Raw genomic sequence first — 22,057 nt, 5'->3', positions numbered from 1 at the left:
ATCTTGGGCAAGTGTGGAGGTACAAATGTACACAATAGGGTAATTTCTAGCCACCACAGAAATTACCAAATTTGTTGGGTGTCTGTAAGTTTTTAATGTCTCGTATTAATAAATCACTCATAATTTCTTTGCTAATATAATTGCTTCAAAAGCTAACCACTCTCTGTTAAAGTTTTCTTCCATTCAATTACTTGTGTCAGTAACAACAGCAAAATCAATTTTCTGACATTCTTAGTACTGACACGTTTCTTAGCTATGTACCTTATTTTAACTTTCTTCTGAGTGAATATTTTGATGCTATCAGCATTTGGGGAAATTTTATCAATCAATTTAAGTGAAATACAATAGTTACATTATCTGATGTAAATGTTTTGTTTTTTTTTTTAAATAATAATTTGAAATAATTTCAAATAATAATAACATTTTTTCAAGTATGCATTACTGCTTAAACACCAAGTCTATTTTTTAGAATCCAGTGTAGCTTCATGATGTTTTACTCTCTAGCAAAATCTGTATTATAAATGTTTCACAAGGATAGCACTTCATTTCTGGAACTGATTTTGGTATCAATCAGTTAGTCCAAGTTAGAATGTGCTAGAAACACAAAATGAGGATGATTTGTCACAATATAGATGTATGTCTCCACTTACTTTTTAGATATCTTATTAAAATAGCTTTTTAAATGCAAAATATACTATGAAGTTGCTTTACACAATTCCTCCTCTACAGGTGAGTACTCAGAAGGTTTGCAATAACAATCATACCTAAAATCAAGTTACATATCAATTTTTTCCTATTTTATCACATAATTCTCCAGTTTTTCTACATCAAAAATAAGTGTTTATTTTACTGCACACAAATTATTTAGCAAGTGACATATTTTAGGATACTTTCTAGGACAGCACACAAGTTCTGACACCAACTTTGGTCATTAAAATAAATATCACATAAATTTGTGACTATGTTTTATAGATAGCCAATAATAAGGTGTGTGTTATGTTACTTGTCTGTCTAATGAAAAAGCCTTATTAGCACATTAGAGTAACAAGTAGCAAAGGGTTCACTTTTAACAATGAAAATGTGGGGAAGCAAATCAATGTTTTAGCATACTTTTAGTATAAGACTTTGAAAAATATGTTAATATCTTGCTTCAATGTAAATACGCAAAGATCAAAGAAAAAGGAAAGGCAAATTAGTGTTCATAAAAGGTGATTAGATAATATTAACTTTGTTTTTTTGAATGTGAATGCAGAGGGCAAGACTGATTGAAAAGAGGTTAAGATATATGATGCTGCTGTCTTGGTGAATGTTTTGTGCTTCTCTGCTAAATAATTGCTGACACAAATGTATGCAAAGCCATTAAGTTAAAGGACACACATTTTGCAACTCTGAGTACTCATGTCTGGTTGCCATGTCATTATTTGTTTGTGAGGTTAAAAATATATTTAAAATCTAAAAGTATTTGAAAAATGTTACTTTCACTTTAAAAACTGAATATTAAAATTTAATTTAAAGACAATTGAAATATATTTCTCATAATCACAGCAATATAGACTCTGGAATTAGATAACATTAGAAAATTTTCAGTGAGACCAAGTTCTTTGCATTTATGTGTATGCGTTTGTATAAATGAATATATACACAATAACGCATACCTTATATGATAGCGCATCATCAAATACTCTCCATATATACAGTAGTAGTCCCATCAAATTATAATGGAACTGAAAGCCTATTATCTAATGATATTATAGCTGTAATACTATTATAACATATTACTCACATGTTTATACGCTGGTTTAATCAAACCTATTGTGTTTCCCGCCATAGAAAAATATAGCTCATACATGTTTACTTATGTATATATGTACACTATATAATACTTGATAATGATAGTAAATGACTATTTCAGCTTTCATTTATTATCCTATACATTTTAATTTTTAAGAGTGTATCATTTCCTTAAAAAAAAGTTACTGTAAAACAGTCTATCATGTTATGCTGCCAGGCATCTCATGGCTCTTAGAATTACATCTCTGGATGGCATAATTAAGCCATCTTGTGATTGACTCACACCATGTGTGTTTGTGTCACTGTGCACACACGTTGATGAAATTGACTAATGTATTTGTCAGAACTTATCTCTATTGTGAAACATTGTGTGATAGTCTGGGTTTAATTTCTTACACACAGGAAAAGAATGAACATTTTTGATATTTCAGTATCATAAATCACATTAATTTGATATCCACATAATCACGTAGTCCAATAAGCAATTCTTGTCAAACCCAATGGAGGGAGGACCTTTCTCTCTGTCTCTCTCTCAATGTCTAACTCTGCCTGTCAAAAAAAAAAAAAAAAGGAAAAAAAGTATATCAATTAAAATAACCTCATTTAAATGAGAAAAAAACTTAACTGAGAAAAAACTTTAAAAACTAAGTAAAGTTTCCATCAAAAAAGTTTGACAAAAATTAATGTTCTCCTCATTCTGATTATTTTCAGTACCAAGTAGTATGGAATTATTTGAAAAATTAATAATTTGCCCATTCTCTGAGTAAAATTTATTTATTTAAAATGTTGGAACTCTCAATTTATTAAGCACTTTATGATAAAGTATTCATATGCAGTATTGGATAATAGCTGCTTCTACCTCTTATGCAAATCATAATATAAGGTTTAGAGATTAAAGAAATTCCACAGACTAATGAAGCTAGCAGGTACAAGAGACGGATTCTTTTGGAGATTATCATGTTGAATATTGCCATATTATTTTCTTCTGTAATGAATGAGTTAAAATGTATCTAATCAAATGTCAATTGCATAAGAAAGCATAATTTTGAAGTGTAATAGGTGTTATTTCAATGTTTTAAGTTTCCAAGTTACTATTACAGAATCTCTGAGTAGGTTTACCATATATTATCACAGTATTTTTAATATCAATAAAACAATCAATTTAATTAGCAGTTTTCAGATACTTCTCATCACAAGGAACAATAAAAAGGAAAACTAAGGTAGCTTAACACCCTCCAAACATCCTGAGATTTTATCATTCTCCATTTTCTCATTAGTAGCATATTTATAAAGAACAATAGGCAGGGATTCCAAGATGGCTGTATAGAAGTAAGTCATGTTGATTAACCCAAAGCAGATAACAAAAGAAAAACAGAGGAAGTGCATTCCTAGGGAGAGCTGAAAAGAAGTTTGCAGTGGATTTTTTTATGATTTTTTTTTTTTTTTATTTTATTTGAAAGGCAGAGTTACAGAGACAGAGGGAGACACACACACACTCACAAATACACACACACACACACACACACAGAGAAAGAGAGACAGAGAGAGATCTTCTATCCTCTGGTTCACCCCCAAAATGGCCACAACAACTGGAGCTGGCCCTGACTGAAACCAGGAGCCAGGATCTTTCTCCGTATCTCCCACGTGGGTGGCAGGGACCAAAGCACCTGGGCAATTCTCTACTACTTTCCCAGATGCATCAGGAGGAAGCTCGATTGGAAGCAGTGCAGTGGGAATTGTAGGCAGTCCTTTGCCGTGCTATGTTTCAATGCTGGCCACAGTAGTGGAAATTCCACAGGAAGAAGAGAAGTGCCGTGGAGCAGCGTGGACAGTATAAGCACATAGTAGTGAGAAGGGATACCACCCACGCCTCTCGTAGCCAGGGACCCTGGCTTCTGAGAGTGAGATGAGAGCAGCCCGTGGCAGTCAGTGTCACTGGCGATATTGCCTGAGGGTGAAACTTGGAGATCACACTGACTTTTTCAAGTTTTGCCTGGAGCAGTAGTAGGGGGCAGGATGCCCATCTAATCCCATGGAAAAAAAGCACATTTCTTTCTCCTCATTCCACCACAAAGGCAATTCATGACCAACAGGAAAAAAGTGCCATTGTAACACCCGTAGAGGCTACAGTGGCTTTTGCACATGTGACACTGGGATTTTATCAGAGGGACAAATCTGCGTTCTCCACAGACTTTGAGTTTGCACTGCAGGTTTGGCGGCAGGCTGGACACCCACTTAGGACCAAGAGGCACTCCAATCCCCCCATCCGCCATCACAAGCTCCGGGGCTCAACAAGCTAAGATAACAACCCACAGCTTGCTGGCCCTGGGAATACCTCTGCTGGCTCCATGGACGGGGCAGGTTCGTAGTACTGAGTGAGTCCTCTGCACCTGTAATTGTGGGAACCTTCTGCACTATGATTGTGGGAATGCTGTGGCTGTGACTGCGTGATAGGATGGGGGTGTAGCTGGGTCTCTGCAAAATCATTGTATCTGGCCTCAGAGTCTCAGAGCTCATTGATTGCTATGGATTGGTCATTAGAGAGAGTTCCATTCTCACAACTGAGGACCACATAGATCCTTTGTGGGCATTATGCATCTGTGTGGGTAGGGGGTATAGTCACTGTGGCATAACCCTGGCCATTGATGGTCTTGGCAGAAAGGAGTTGAAGCAGTAATCACACCACCTGATGTGATCGTACCCTCCCGCTTGCTGACAATCGAGGGAATATACTCCACCAACTTAGGGGTCATCCTGGGCTCTTGCCCAAAACTTGAGCAATGACCAGAGCTCCCTGGCTACACCCAGCACACACCTCTGAATATCCACTGATAAACAGCCCTCTGCTAAGCCACAGAGGCATAGTTCAAACATAAAAGCCATCAGAATGTAAACCAACATGTATATCCACGAATGCCTAAAAATAAACACAGAAGTATAAGTAACAATAACAACAAAGACAATGAGACTCCCCAAAATGAACACAACACTTTAATATTAGAATGTGAAGATGAGGCCCCAGTGCTGTGGTGTAGTAGGGTAAGCATCTGCCTGTGCTGCAAGCATCCAATATGGGCACGGGTTTGTGTCCCGGCAACTCTTCTTCTGATCCAGCTCTCTACTGATGAATTGGGAAAGCAGTGGAAGATGGCCCAAGTGCCTGGGTCTTTGCACCCACAAGGGATACCCAGAAAAAGTTCCTGGCTTTTTATCTGCTCAGCTTTAGCTGTTGTGGCCATTTAGGGAGTGAAACAATGGATAGAAGATCTTTTACTCTGTCTCTCCCTCTCTCTGCCTGTAACACTACCTCTCAAATAAATAAATCTTACAAAAAAGGAATGTGATGAAATGCCTGAAAATTAATTCAAAATAATGATCACATGATTATTCAAAAACTCAGAGAAACAAATTCATGAGATAAAGAAATAGGGATGAAAAATTTTTCCAACAGATAGAGCTATTGAAGAGAAATCAACTGCAATATTAAAAAATCAAGAATTCAATGTCAAATAGAGAATACAGTGGAAAATCTCAATATCATACTTTGTGAAACAGAAGAAACTATATCTAAACTAAAAGATGAGGCCTTGGAAATATTTCAGCCAGACAAAAATAAAAAATAAAGGAGAAAAATTAGAAAAACTGAAAATAGTGTTTGAGATTTATGGCATACTACTGAACAACCAAACAGGCATGACTTAGGCATTCCCAAAGGTGTGGAAAGAGAGAATGGATTAGAAGGCATAATCAGTAAAATAATAGCATAAAACTTCACTAATTTGGAGAACGAAATGGACATCCAAGTACAGGAAGCACATAGTACTCCTACTAGGCATAACCAGAAAAGATCTTCACCACAACACAATACAATCAGTCTTTCAACACAAAATATAAAGAAAAGATTTTAAAATGCCCGTGACAGAAATGCTTGATTCCTTCAGAGGCTCTGGATTTTTTAACAGCTGATTTATCAGAAACTCTACAGGCTCACAGAGAATGAAGACAATAATACAACATTAAAAACTTATGGGATACTGCAAAGGCAATGTTAACAGGATTGTTAATAGCAGTTAGTGCCTACATATAGAAATTGAAAAGGCACCAAATAAATGATCTGTCAATGTATCTCAGGTACGAGAAAATCAACAAATAAAAACCAAAATTAATAAGATGAAAGAAATAATTAAAATTAAAGAAAATAGACCAAATTGGACCAAAAAGAGACACAAAGCATTTATGAAATAAAGAGCAGTTTTTTGGAAAACATAAACCTAATTGATAAACCATTGTATCAACTAACAAAAACAAAGCGGGAGAAGACCCTAATCAATAAAATGATAGATAAAAAAGGAAATATAACAAATGATACCACAGAAAGAAAAAAAATCAGGAATTACTACAGAAAGAAAGATGTCAACAAATTGGAAAATCTAGAAGAAATGGATAGAATTCTGGACACATAAAGTCTACCATAATCAAATCATGAATACACAGAAAACTAAATAGACAAATAACCAAGATGGAGATTGAATCAGTAAAAAGACCCTTCTAACAAAGAAAATTCCAGGACCAAATGGCTTCCCTGCTGAATTCTACCAAACTTATAAAGGACAATACATTTTAATTCTCCTCAAACTATTCAACACAATTGCTGGGGAGGGAATCCTCCCAAACTCCTTCTATGAGGCAAGCATCACTCTAATTCCAAAACCAGAAAAAGATACCAAAAAATAAAAATATAAATCACTATCCCTGATGAACATATATGTAAAAATCCTCAACAAAATACTAGGTAATCAAATCAAAAAGAAAATTCACCCAGGTGATGTAAGATTTCTTTCCTGGTATGCAAGAGTGGTTCAATATATGCCAAACAATAAATATGATACATCACATTAACAAATTGAAGAATAAAAATGATATGATTATCTCAATAGATACAGAGAAAACATCTGGTAAAATACAACATCCTTTCATGATAAAAATTTTAAGCAAATTGGATATAGAAGAAACATACCTCAACATAATGGAAGTATTTCCACTAAGATCCAGAATCAGAAAAAATGCCCACTTTCACAATTACTATTCAATATAGTTCTGAAAGCTTAGCCAGCACTTGTATTTTGCAATAAAATATATGCAAGTGGAAACTTTTATGCAAATTCATCTTTGTTTAAGTCTTTAATTCCATGGTGGTAGGTATATAGTCTTTTATCTGTTTATTTACTCAGAATTTACACATGCCTTCTGGTCCACATTTCCAGTACCCATAATACAACTTCCTTTCTGATACTTGATAAGTCACACAACACAATACCTTAAAAATTAAGTGTACATCTTCCATCTTCAAACTTTCATCAAATAGAATTGAAGTCTACTGAGTACTTCAATCTGAAGTTTGTTTCATTAACAATATATTTTTTCTTAACAGAATTGTATTCAATCTGTGACCAACTGTTATTGAATATTATGATGGATACCTTGTTGCATTCCAAACATTGATGCTCAGAATCAAGGGGTATTTATCACAGACTTCTATACCTTTCAAATTTCAACACAACCAATTCAATCCCAGAATTACATTTTGTTTCTTGGAAATATTTCTAATTCCAATTACTCAATTGCCATTTGCTTCAAGAAATGCATGGTTGCAAAGGTAGAAGGAATAGCCATCCATTGAAGACATGAATTGATTTCCCAGATCCTGGCTTTGACTCCAGGCTGGGGTAATGCAAGTATTAAGAAGGAATTTTATAGCAAAAAATACTTACATTTAAAATAGTAAATTCTCCCAAACCAAGATTTAATGATGCATCTTGAAAACTCAGCAAAAGAAGAACTAAGTAAACCCCAAAGCAGCAGTAGAAATAATAAGGATCAGAGCAGAAATAAATGAAATTGAAACTCAAAAACAAAAAAGGTAAGCAAATAAAAAAGTTTGTTTTTTGAAAAGATACATAAAATTATAAACCTCCAGCCATACTAAAAAAGAAAAAAAAGAGAGAAATAAAACTCAAATAATGGCCGGCACCGTGGCTCAATAGGCTAATCCTCCGCCTTGCAGCACCGGCACACCGGGTTTTAGTCCCAGTCGGGGTGCCAGATTCTGTCCCAGTTGCCCCTCTTCCAGGCCAGCTCTCTGCTATGGCCCGGGAGTGCAATGGAGGATGGCCCAAGTTCTTGGGCCCTGCACTCGCATGGGAGACCAGTAAAAGCACCTGGCTCCTGGCTTCAGATCAGCACAGTGCACTGGCCGCGGCGGCCATTGGAGGATGAACCGACGGCAAAAGGAAGACCTTTCTCTCTGTCTCTCTCTCTCATTGTCCACTCTGCCTGTCAAACAACAACAACAACAACAACAAACAAAATAAAAAACTCAAATAAAGACAATTAGAGATGAAAAGAGAGAATTATAATGGACATCACTGAAATACAAAGGATCATAAGAAACTATATATGAGGAACCATATATTGGTAAACTGGTAAACCTCAAAGAAATGGATAAATTCATGGATACATATAACCTACCAAGATTAAATCAACAAGATACAGACAATCTAAACTGACCCACAACAAGCAATGAAATTGAAGCAGTAATCAAAATCTTCTATCAAGAAATGCCAGAACCTGATATCTTCACTACTGAATTTTACAAAACATTCAAGAAGGAAGTAACTCCAATACTCTTCAAACTATTCCAAAATGTTGAACAGAATGGAATGCTGTCAAACTTTCTATGAGGCCGTACACTTTGATACCAAAACCAAACCTGATACCAAAGAAAACTGGAGGCACGTGTACTTAACAAACATAGATGCAAAGATTCTCAAGAAAGTAGTAGCAAATTGAACCCTACATGACATCAAAAAGAGGAGAGGAGCTCACTATTCAAATTGGACTCCCTGACTGTACAAGGCAATAAAAACTGATGAAAAAGTATCTGAAAGTAGGCAGGGAAGTCAGGCATTGTAATGACTCAGTATGGAAAAGGCCTTCCTGATGTTCCCCAGCAGGGATTTAAAATTTCTAAACCAGAATTCATTTTCTTGTTTTGAGAAAGGGAGCCTATCATGGTTTCCCCACTATCCTCTGCCTCACCGTTTTATGTGAAATGTGACTAGGAACAGTGATAAATTCAAAAGGGACTTCAAAAAGTTGATGTTTTGAAAACCATGTATAGTAATTATAGAACATACATTTTTCATGAACTCTGAATTATGCTCTAAGTTGACTGAATTTTTAGTTTGCCAAGTAAAGGCCACATTCAGAGAACTCAGAAAGAGTGACTCTATGATGTTTAGCATGTAAATATATTTACAGAAAATTTAGACAAAAATAGATGTATTTAGTGGGTGTTATGGCACAGTGGGACTTGCTTCCAATGCACGTCGCTGCTAAGGCACCTGGTTCAGATATTTGAATTCCTACCACCCATAAGGGAGACTTGGATATGATCCTGGGTTCAGGCAGTCCAGCCCTAGTTCTTGTGGCTCCTTGTGAAATGAAGCAGCAGATGGATGATCTAGCTCTCTCCTTGTCTCTCTTTCTCATTCTACCTTTCAAATAAATAAATAAACATACCTTTAAGAAATATATTTATTATATCTATCAGGAAAAATATGCATTAATACTCATAAATAATTTTAGTAAAACTTAAAAAGAAAAATCTAGTAATAAAATATTGCATAAAATGTAGCCTATAATCATATATCTATAACCTTAAAATAGTAAATTTAAGTGATTCTGACAAATGACAAAAACTGAAAATTCTTCAAGGTAAATGAAAATGAAAAATTTTAGCTAATCCTTGAAAATGACTTGTTATAATTTTGCTTACTAAGACAAAAGCAAACAATCTAAACATGATGATTTTTTTATATCAGCATGTTTTAATTTCATAATCAATTCTCACTGTTGGTAAGTTGTGAAAATTTATTATACACACACACACACACACAGGGAGAGAGAGAACAAACTTCTTAGTGGCAATGTAAATAGCTAGTTTATCACTTGGATCAACCAGTGTATCAAAATAACTCAGAAAATACAGGAGAAAACATTTTTACCAGAAAATAAAATATTTGTAAGAAAATTCTCTGTTCTTTTATAGCAAAATATTAGAAATAATCTCAATGTCAGACAAAAGAATACTTAATTGATAGGGCTTGATTCAAATTAAATAATCTATTCAGAATATAGTTATGAAGCTTCTATATGCAACATTATAATACTAGCAGTAATTGTGTATGTAATATTAATTGATATATAAAATTGAGTGCTATATTTTGAGTGCTACAAATGAGAACAAACATATACAGAAATGACTAAAAGTCATATTTTTATTTTATTTGTGATATCTTATAAAGTAACATTTACTTCGTTCTCTTTTCTATACTAGCTCCCTATACCAATAATTCATGAGATTTAACAGATATACAACAATATTAAAACTTCACCCAACACAGTATGTTGTAGAAGGAGAAAGTAATCCACACTGCAGTTATGTGGAGTAATGTACCATATTTTTCTAACACTTTCCTTCTTTTGTGTGTTTAGTTCTGATGTTCTATATACAATCTCTTTTGTTATTTCTACCTTCCAAAATGTAGCCACAGTCTCAATGTAATTCTCAGTTACGTGTAGAAAAAGATCTGCCAGCAATAAAGATTGCAGACTAAATAGAAGAGAAATAAATCAATTTTAGATATATTTCCAAAACCAGCAGGCACAACCTTTTATAAATTACTATGACCCAAGACAGTAAACTGTGTAATAAAAGAAACAGCTAGCAATTTTGGTCAGGGAATATCTTTTAAAATATAAGGCTGTGTGAACTCAGTATTTTTATATAGTGGCTAATAAGAGTCCTAGTTCTTCCACTTACGTTGTTTCTTCATTATTGATTGTCTCTTTCAGAGGTTCATCAGAAACTTCTACTTTGTGGCAGACATGAGCTACTCAATTTTAACAAAACTACACTTTTTAAACTTTTGCTGGTCATATTAGAGAAAATATATTTGGTATTATTAAATTTTAGATAATATATTAAAATCTTCACTTCTTACTTGATATACAGACATTCTTATCATCTTACAAAAGCCATTTAGTTTTCTCTTTCCTACTCATTTGTGACTCAGCCTTACCCTGTTTTCACAATAATAGCCAGATTTTGATTTTGATAAATGTGACTAAGCTACTAATAAATTCTATAGATTGCTTTTAAGTAGACCATAAGGCTGTTTGTACATTTTTACTTATACACCTAAATGTTGTCCAAACCCTCCCAATTCCTGAGACTGAAAATATAAAACTTAGGGCAAAGTAGATCACATTTCATTCAAACTATTCATATCTGGTGGTGTTGGTATATGATTTGGACTAATAAGTTACATAACATTTGTAAATATATAATACCTAACCACAAGTTACTCCTTTTGAAGTAAATACTGGTAAAATTGAAGAGGCAAATGGTTCTGTAATATTAACTGGAGACACCAATATGCTATTAATACTTAATGGATAGAAGAACCACCCAGACAAGAAATAAGGAAACAGAAAGCCCTCATTCAGAACAATATAGCATTCGGGAGAACCTTGCTCCTGGCTTGTAAGGTTTTGACACTTAACCAGCACTGTGATTATTCTATGGTCATTTCAAAAATATATAAAGCCAGCTGCCCTAGGATGGTCTGGAATATGGTAAAACCTGTAAATTCCATGAACTTGAGCTATTGTCACATTTATTTTGCTGTGAGATGAGTTCAATCATCAGTACTCAAGCCATGTGAAATACCAGGATGTTGGGTAAGAAATTACATAAATCCATGGATGATAGTTTTGGTAGAAGCATTACTTCCATTTGTAATACTGTTCAGGGAAGCCAAATCAGTATCCATAATGTCTATCATAATAAGAACAAAAATCTTCCCCTTCCATCAGCAAGGCAGTTCAAAATATTTAACATACTGTAAGTTAGCTTGGGAGGCCATGATCAAGACACCAGCAGATTTATGTCTTCTGAGATACCATTGTCTGATTCATAGATGGAACTTTCTCTCTGTGCCCTCACTTAGCGGAAGGAATTAGGGATCTCTCTTGGGACTTCTAATAAGAACACTAATATATCCATAAAGCCCTTTGCATCTTTATTACCTTCTAAAATACAGACATATTACCATCATATTGAGAGTTAACATTTATTTATTTATTTATTTATTTTTTTGACAGTCAGAGTTAGACAGTGAGAGAGAGAGACAGAGAGAATGGTCTTGCTTCCATTGGTACAGCCAGTGCACTGCGCCAATCCGAAGCCAGGAGCCAGGTGCCTCCTCCTGGTCTCCCATGTGGGTGCAGGGCCCAAACACTTGGGCCATCCTCCACTGCCTTCCCGGGCCACAGCTGAGAGCTGGATTGGAAGAGGGGCAACCAGGAGAGAACCGGCACCCCAACCAGAACTAGAACCCAGAGTGCCAGTGCCGCAGGCAGAGGATTAGCCTAGTGAGCCGCAGCACTGGCCAAAGGTTAACATTTCAACATTTTGTGGAGACAACAACATTCAGCCCATAGAATTATACATCAGTTCCCTCCCTGCTACCAAGGTCATTTTGTTAACTAGCCCATTTGATGATGACATAGGTGAAATTGTCCAAATGTGCTGCTTCTGCAACATGCTCTTTCTCTCTTTCATTCTGCACTTTCAGGGAAGAAAGATAACAGATATACATGTAATGATAGATGTGCACTTAGTTATTAAAATCTTCCTCTAGGGTCAAACATAGAGCTCAGTAGTTCAGACTCTGCTGAAAACACCAGCTTTCCACACTGAAGTGCTGGGGTTCAATTCCCAGCTCCAGGCACTGACTTCAGCCTCCTGCTAGTTAATGCAGACCCTGGGAGCCAGCAGCAGTTTCTGCCGCACAGAGTAGGAGACCCAGGTTAAGCTCCTAGTCCCACTTTTGGTCCAGCCCAGCCTTAGCTGTTGCAGGCATTCAACAAGTGAAGCAGAGAATTGGGAGGACAGGAACTGTGTCTGTTTGTCTCTCTCTCTTAAACAAATGTAAAATACTAAAAATAATAAAATAACAAATGATCTTGGCTTTAGAAAAACAATAAAGTAAAGTCCTCTAAGCACTCACATGGAACATAACTATCTTGCCAGAAAAGTGCATGGCGAACAGTGCTACCAACTGGGCAGGTTTACTTTCACTCCTGGATTTCTAAGAGAGGCAGCAGCGCTGCAGTTGTCCACAACTGGGTCAAGTCTGCATTTCGAGGAGACCTATCTGTAAACCAGTCTCAGCTGTCCTTTTCTCTGTCAATTGACCATGGTAAATTCCCAATGATGCCATTGGTTCTGGCTGAGAGAGGGAAGGGAGTGTCTGGGGAGTGGAAACCAGGGTAAATCAAGTCACTTTTGTCATGTAAATTATGCCTTCAGGGGCATATCAGTCTGGTCATTTATATAGTGCTTTTATTTGATAATGGAATGTTAAGGTGCACATCCAATTTATGAACCTGTATGTCAGGTAATATCTAATTCCAGATGAGAATTCCAAGCTGCCCAGTAATCTGATAATCTATGATCTATGGTCCAGTCCTTCTGAGGCTCGATAAGAAATAGGCTGTGTCGGCTATCAAAAGAGAATAGTTATCTACAGATGTTGGCTGGGTGCCCCCAAATCTGAATGGCCTGAGTTGAAATGAACATACAGCGTCTTACAAAGGCTCCAAAAATCATCTCTGCTCTAGTGACACTTCAAGCACCATTGAATTTGCTGCGTCGTAAGTTCCAGATAGCAGAGCAGCTTCATAGCAGCCTACGCCTCTTGCATGGCCTCCCTTTTCCTGAACCCTACTGAAAGTTCCTAGATAAAAGCACCATATTTGTACACTCAAATAAGGATACGTACTTGTAGTTTCCAATATTCACAGATGCAAATGGTTGTGCCATTTTGCTGATTTTTAAGAGAGACCAGAGTTAGATACAATTTACCCCTCTTAGAAGGTATATTTTGATATTCCCCAACTATTTAGCACTGGAAATTCCACTGAGGTAGTAGATTCCAGAATTTTAATTTTAATTAAATCCTTTTCCTACCTTGTGGACAGATAAATGTTTTGCCAATGAGTCTAGAGCATTCGCTAATTCACAATGTCTAGGTTTAGTCGGCATGATGTCATTCATGTAATGAACATGTGTGATATTTTGAGGAAAGAAAAGACAAACAATATACCTGAAAACTAAATCATTGCATAGGACTGTATAGCTGGTGTTCCCCTAAGGTAGGACAGTGTATCTGAGCCTTTTACCATGTCCATGTTTCAGTCAACAAACCAACCAGACTACTGCTAGATGGAACACAGACTCTCTGCTTAGTGGTCCAGTATCAATACACTGAGCCTGACCCCATTTATATTCCTTGCATCATAACCCCACACCCTTATTATTCATTGCACAAATGTTCCCTGGCTTTCTGTTTGTGTAAATTAGAAAACTGAAGCTATTTTTGAGTGTGTTCCACTTTCTTGTGTGTTATGTTTTGTGTTTTGCTTTAGTCTCCTGATGGAGTTTGAGCCTAGCTACAGGTCCAGAAATGAAGAGAACTGATGGCCCTGTGTCCTAAGATCACTGTCTTGCATGGCACCTGCTTTAAGGAATACCTTTATCATTTCCCTAGGAAAAGCTGGAAAGGTTCTCACCACAGGGATTGAGGGGAACACTTTTGCTGTCACCACTTCCACAGACGGTGACAAAGAATTTTTATTAGACTTTAGGAACATAAAGCCATGAGATCCATCAGGGTCCTTCCAAGTGCCCACATGTGAATTTATAAGGCCTGTTAATTCTCAGCCACTACACTCATAGTAGACACCTTGGCAGACTGGGAGGTAAACTTTCATTTTCATTCAACCATTTATAGGATCGGTTTCTGCAACTGACTTTTCAGCAGTTTAAAGCCTATGGCTATAGGAAATCAGACTCTTTTTTGAGAGCACAACTGAAAGGTCTCGGACTAGTCATGCAGGGTTTGGGCTGGGTATTTAGATCTGTGAGCTCATTCCTTTATTTCAGTAGTTTATTCAAAGACCTTAAAAGTGAGCTACCAATGCCATTATATTTCTAATTTGTAAAGTGTGCTTGAAAATTAACATTTACAGAGTCACTTAACTCCTTGATTTTTATAAGTGGTTGATTAGGAGTGTTTAGTGTGGTATTTGTTTATCTCTATAAATAGTTCAAGTCATGGGTTAGTGTTATCTCCCTGGTATTAGAAGTGGAACCATTTAATCTAATCATATTGGAAGTTCTATTCCAGAAATGTAGATCCAATTCAGAAAATCAATCCTCAAAATTCTGTTCCTTGTGTACAACCATTCTCAGCGCCAATATATGGATTGGAGTTCATCAGAAAAACAGAAGCAATGAAGGCACACATGTGCACACACACATACACACACACACACATACACACGTATACTCACAGAGAGACTCTAAAAGTTCAAGAAAACGGAATTCAAAGATAAAATTATTTTCAAAATTTGAAAAATGAATTTTTATGGCATGCAGTTCCTTTGGACTGTTGAAGACCCTTAATATGCATAAATTTCAACATTTTTCAATTAATATAATATATTTTAATTCAAGATATCCCTGAACTTTTAGCAATACCTCATGCATATATGAACACACACACACATACACACACAGTGGAACTGAAGACAAATTCCAGAAATAAGCTACATATATATTCTAAATATTTTTAAATTGTCTGCTGAAGCAAATCAGTATAAGGAGAAAAGACCTTGTCAACTGATAGCACAGAAACAATGTGCATCCATATTGAGGACACAAACAAAACACTTGGCTTCTTACAGACACCATACACAAAGATTAATTACATAAACAACTACTATTATAGCTGTCAGAGAACATCTAAGGAGATATACTTGCAACTGATGTGTAGACATAGGCTTTTTTGTTTGTTTGTTTGTTTTTTTGACAGGCAGAGTGGACAGTGAGACAGAGTGACAGAGAGAAAGGTTTTCCTTTTGCCCTTGGTTCACCCTCCAATGGTCGCCGCGGCCAGCGCGCTGCGGCCGGCGCATGGCGCTGATCCAATGGCAGGAGCCAGGTGCTTCTCCTGGTCTCCCATGGGGTGCAGGGCCCAAGCACTTGGGCCATCCTCCAGTGCACTCCCTGGCCACATCAGAGAGCTGGCCTGGAAGAGGGGCAACCAGGACAGAATCCAGCGCCCCGACCAGGACTAGAACCCAGTGTGCCGGCACTGTAAGGCGGAAGATTAGCCTAGTGAGCCCCGTCGCCGGCTTGACATAGGCTTTAAAACTAAGTCCATAGTGCCGTTACAATAAAACAAAAATTAGTACACCAGACTTCATCATAAATACTCAGATATTGTTTGATGATAAATTAAAAATATGTTCTATTCTATGTCATTGAGAAGCAATACGGCTATCTCAGGATGACAGAACCAATTTTACAACATAAATCTAAGGACTTGTATCTTGAGTACATCAAGCATACAAAGAATTTAATATTAGGAAAACAACCAGTCATATTAATTTAGAAAGATATTGTAGACAACAGGAAATCAGTAAGCACACATGAAGTGCTCTACATCAGTGACCATTGAGGACTTGCAATTAAACCAAGCCAGAAAGGTGAGCAGATAATTGGGACTCCTGTACATAGTTCTAGTACCAAGAATATTAGAAAATTCTAGCATTCTCTCATAACACTAAGAATATATATTAGAAGACCGTAATTTCACTATTACATATGTAATCGAGGTTATTACATAACCAATCAATATGATTGCATAGTAATGTTCAGAATATCCAAAATCTTACAATGGCATAGATTCCCATTCACAGATCAAATTTTAAAAATCAGTATATATTTATCAACGAAGAATCACTCAGAAATTTTTTAAAAAGTATTTGCAATCACATAGGTGAAATTCAAAAATGACTGAACGAAAGAGTCAGATAAAACAGTGCATGCTCTTGAAATACAGTTTTTAAGAATTAAAAGTAGGCAAAATTAATTTGCTGAGGCTGGCACTGTGGTGTAGGAGGTAAAAGCCTCTGTCTGCAGTGCCAGTATTCCATGTGGGCGCCGGTTAGAGTCCTGGCTGCTCCACTTCCAATCCAGCTCTCGGCTATGGCCTGGGAAAGCAGTGGAAGATGGCCCAAGTGCTTGAGTCCCTGCAAGCAGGTGGGAGACTCAGAAGAAACTCCTGGTTCCTGGCTTCGGATCGGTGCAGCTCTGCTGTTGAGGCCAATTAGGGAGTGAACCAGCAGATGGAAGGCCTCTCTTTCTTTGCCTTTCCTTCTCTGTCTGTGTAACTCTGACTTTCAAATAAATAAATAAATCTTTTAAAATAATTAATTTGCTTCAAAAACAGCTGAAGACTGTCTTTTGGATGGAGGTGAATAACAACTTGGAAGAAGAATGAGGGAGCCCTGTGTATGATGGTCATGCAAAGTTTAATAGGATTCTGGGTTACATAGGTATTAGCTCATTTAATAAAAGTGTGAGGTGTGAACATTTAGCCTAATGGTTAAGATAACTGTGAGAGTGCCTTGGTTCTACACCCAGCCCAGGCTTCCAACTCCCTGGATATCTGGTTTCTGGAAATCAGCAGTGATGTCTCAAGTAGTTGAGTTCTTGCCGTCATGAAAGCTACCTGGATTTTGTTCCTGGCTCCTGCTTTGGCCTATATCAACCTTGGCTGTTGCAGGCATCTGGGGAGTGAAACAGAGGATAGGAGTTTTCTCTCTCCATTTCTCTCTCTTATCCTCTAAAATGAACTAATCGATTAACCTATACAATTATGAAGAAGAATAGTTTGTATATTTTGTCTCAAATGTGTAAATAATGAATGCTACTTAAATTCTTGTTAGTAACCTCAATGTGTCTATAGTTAATAATAGTCCTGAAGTGACTCGTGGTAAAGTATTTGGGAGTAAAGTATGCTAATATGTGGGGCTTTGAAACGCATCAATATATAAGATACATTAATGAATGGGTAAAAGGATTGATGGATATATAGATGTATGATAGAACAATCATAGTCAGATTACTGGGAGTAAATATGGTGAGAATATGGACTTTACAGTGCAACATTGTACCATTTCTGTATTTCAAAAATTTCCCTGCTGTTACAGCAAAATTTATGAAGATTATTGTTATTTTTACTGATAGAAAGTATCTAAGGTTTTCTAGATGTCATTAATAATTCTCTCAATATTGTTAAAAGATATGTTTATTTGAAAGGCAGAATGACAGACAAATGGAGAGACAGACAGGCAGAGACATCTTCCATTCATTTGTCTATACCCTAAAGGCCCAAGACATCCAAGACTGGACCAGACTGAAGCCAGGAACCTGGAAATCCACTTGGGCTTCCCAAACTGGGGCAAGGGCCCAAGCGGTTGAGCCATCATTTATGAAGCACATCATTGAATTGCTTCCTTTGCACATTAACAGGGAAGTAGTCAGGACTTGAAGTGGCCTTCAGATATAGGATGCCAGTGGCACAAGTTAACAGTAGCTTAACCACTGCACAAGAATACTGGTCAATCATTCAATTGTTTTCAAAGGTATTATAAATCTTATAGGCACTATATATATAAATATATATATTTATATATATATATTCACACACATATAAATTATATAAAAATTTTCTGGTGCTTTTCTTTCTCCATTTCTAATTTTGTTATTGGCTAATTGCTGGGAATATGCTTATTTAATTCATAAACTTTTAACATTTTGGCTATTCAATACAATTCATCTATTACAACAAGGCACTTATAATTTTAATAAGCTACTTTTAAATCGATTGTGCAGAATTTCTTGGGCAGTATATTTATAATACCTTATTTGAAACATGAGAAAAAGAAAAACCTGCAAAATAATAATTATTAGCCTGAATTAAGTATAAGAAAACTTATACATTGAAAATGAAAAATAAATATGTAAAGATACACAAATTTTGAGGATAAAATACGTCTGGGTTTCACAACAGTTTTACATTTTATGTGTTAAGCTAAAAGGATATTTTAAAATATGAGCATTATTCTTGCAAAAGTAAAAAAAAAAACAACTGCTGCAGCTATTGATCCAGAAACAACATATCCTATTATATTTCCTTGTATGTTATTTCTGGATCTGAGATCAAGTAAACAGAAATCAAGTGTAGTTTTGGGGATTAAGCTATAACAGGTAAGCAAACAGAAATCCGAAGAAAAAGAATCATTTGTTTTAAGTGAGGACATAATAGTAATTGTACTTCCTTTGAGTGGAATTGTAATAGAGATTAAATAAATAATCACATGATTGAAGATATTGAGACAAACCTTAATTTGATTGCTCAAATGGCCTTGTTAATGACAGATGAATTTTGGATACCAAGTCCTTCTTGCTCAAGTCATACTCTAGGTTTTTTTTGTTTGTTTGTTTTTGTTTTTTAAGATTTTTTCTATTTATTTGGAAGGCAGCCACAAAGAGAGAGAGGGAGAGATTCTCTATCCAAAAGTTCATTCCCCAACTGCTGCGAAGGCTGGGGTTGAACCAAGCAGAAACCAAGAATTCCATCCAGATTTTGGTCATGGGCCCAAGCACTTGGACCATCTTCTGGTACCTTCTCAGACACATTAGCAGGGAGCTGGCTCCAAAGTGGAGCACCTGTTGCTTTAGTCTGCATTGTGACTTGGGATGCTGTGCCACAATGCTGGCTTCCTACTATAGTTTTTAGTTAAGAGTTACATCATTTTTCTATATTGATGAAATTAACTGATAGAATTCTTATTATGTATTAAATAAATGACAGCAAATATTCACTAAATGTATCTGCCAATTGCTGTATCTCTATCTCCAATTTGTTCAACTGCTATAAACAAAACATCGATGATACTGGAATAGTTGATAGGCCAGTCTTCCAGTTCGTACACTACTTTTTGTTTATTTTTAACTGTTTTAGGTATTTTTTGCTGTTTTATGTTAATGCAATATTCTTTTGAAAATCTGACTTCTCTAGAGGCTAGTTCATTCCTCAGTGGAAAAATTTTATATCTCTTCAGTGGGGGCTATATTTTTAATGAATTATTTATTTATTTGAAAGTCAGAGTTACAGAAAGGGAGATGCAGAGGCAGAGACCCACCCACTGGTTCACTCCCTAAATGGCCTCAACAGCCAGGGTTGGCTAAGCCAAAGCCAGGAGCCAGGAGCTTCTTCCTGGTTTCCCACACAGGTGCAGGGACCCAAGGACTTGGACCATCTTCTACTGCTTTCCCAGGCCATAGCAGAGAGCTGGATCGGAATTGTAGCAGCCAGGTTTCAAACCAGTGCCCATATGGGATGCCAGCACTGCAGGTGGCAGTTTTTCCTACTGTCACAGTGCCACTAACAAGGGGCTATATTTTTTATATAAAAATTCCTTGCAGATTTCCTAGTGATAGTATGTCATTAACATTACCATTCTACGCATTAGTACAAATTTCAACTTTATATTTGCATTGCATCTGCATGCTGCTCTCTCATTTTTTAATAAAATCAAGCACTACAGATAACTATGTAGCCTTTTTCTCATCATAAAATCCTTCATTGTGATAGGTAGGAGGAGCCCACAATTATAGCTGAAGTGAATTATTTCATGTCGGACTGCATGAGATCTTAAAGTTAAGCTTTTTTTTTTTTTCTACTTAAACGTTCCATTGATTTAACATCACACATATTTCTAAAGTAATGCTTTGGGGAACACCTACACTATTAAAATACAGTACATTAACCTATGTTGCTAAAGCTCTATCTTGCTTTTGGTTTCCATGGAGACTGTCATGTTGTTAAGTGACTATTGCATTAGGGCTGTTAAGCACTTGGTGAGAGTCTCAACAAAAATACATGGTTCAAGACAATGAAATATAAGAAAAGCATCTTACAGTTTCCCTTCAGATTTAAAATACCATATTTTCTAAAATATATTTCTATTAATTAAAGATAAGAAGTTTATACTACTTTTGCTTTAATTACAAAATAAACTGTAGGTTCCAAAAGGAGAGGTCTAAAATTTGTATCTATTGCCCCTTTGACAAAGAAATAAAATCATTCCATTTCCACTTTATTTTAACCAAGAGGGAAAATGTCTTACATTATGAACATCCATCCGTTCTATTCAGTAGGTTCCATACATCATTGAAATGGTATACAAAATTCACAGACAGAAAAGCAATACGATGTCCTTCATGTCTTGTTTTCCTTTACATATATCAAACAGTTGCTCTAACCCTTTCCCACAGATTGACATTTGTGCATGTAATGCATGTAAATCCAGGCTCAGTGCACTGCTGAAAAACAAAGCAAAACAATAACTTTGCACTTTTTTTGAGGGGGAGGGCTAGGGCTTCTCATGTCATCTCAAAGCTTCTAAATAATTAAATACCACATTGTCATAAACTACAAAATGCAGGGTAGGTGTTTGACCTGGTCAGTGGAAATGCCTCTATTCTATGTCAGATTTATTGGGTTCAAGTCTTGGCTCCACTTCTCACTCTAGATCCTAGGAGTCTGGAGGGGTGGCTCAAGCAGTTAGGTCTCTGTCACTCCCATGGGAGTTCTGCATTATATTTCTAGCTCCTGGCTTCTGACTGACCCAGTCCCTGTTCTATAGGCACTTTGAGAGTGAAATGGTAGCTAGGAAATCTCTCTACTTATTGGCATGTCTCTCATATCTGTATTTTTCTGCTTCTCAGATAAAAGTAAATAAAAGTTGAAAAAATAATAACTAAAAATAAACCCATAAAACTGAAACATTCAGTTCAAAAGTAAACAATTTAAAAATAACAATATTATTAATTTCTACATTTTTCATTTAAGGAGACAAAAATTTCAAGTTAATTGCACCACTAGTGTTTTGCGTATATTATTTTGTGGATAAAAATAAATTTTATTTGCTTGAATTATAAAGCAAGTCTCAGCAAATTCAAAAGAATTAGAATCATACCATGCAGCTTCTCAGACCATAAAGGAATGAAGTTGGAAATTAGCAACTCAGGAATCCCTAGAGCATATGCAAACACATGGAGATTGAACAACATGCTCCTGAATGAACAATGGGTCATAGAAGTAATCAAAAGAGAAATCAAAAACTTTCTGGAAGCAAATGAGGATAACAGCACATCATTCCAAAACTTATGGGATACAGCAAAAGCAGTGTTAAGAGGAAAGTTTATATCAATAGGTGC

The sequence above is a fragment of the Oryctolagus cuniculus genome, chromosome 8 (genome assembly GCF_964237555.1).
Source record: "Oryctolagus cuniculus chromosome 8, mOryCun1.1, whole genome shotgun sequence".
NCBI lineage: Eukaryota > Metazoa > Chordata > Mammalia > Lagomorpha > Leporidae > Oryctolagus > Oryctolagus cuniculus.
This window is presented reverse-complemented; position numbering follows the sequence as displayed.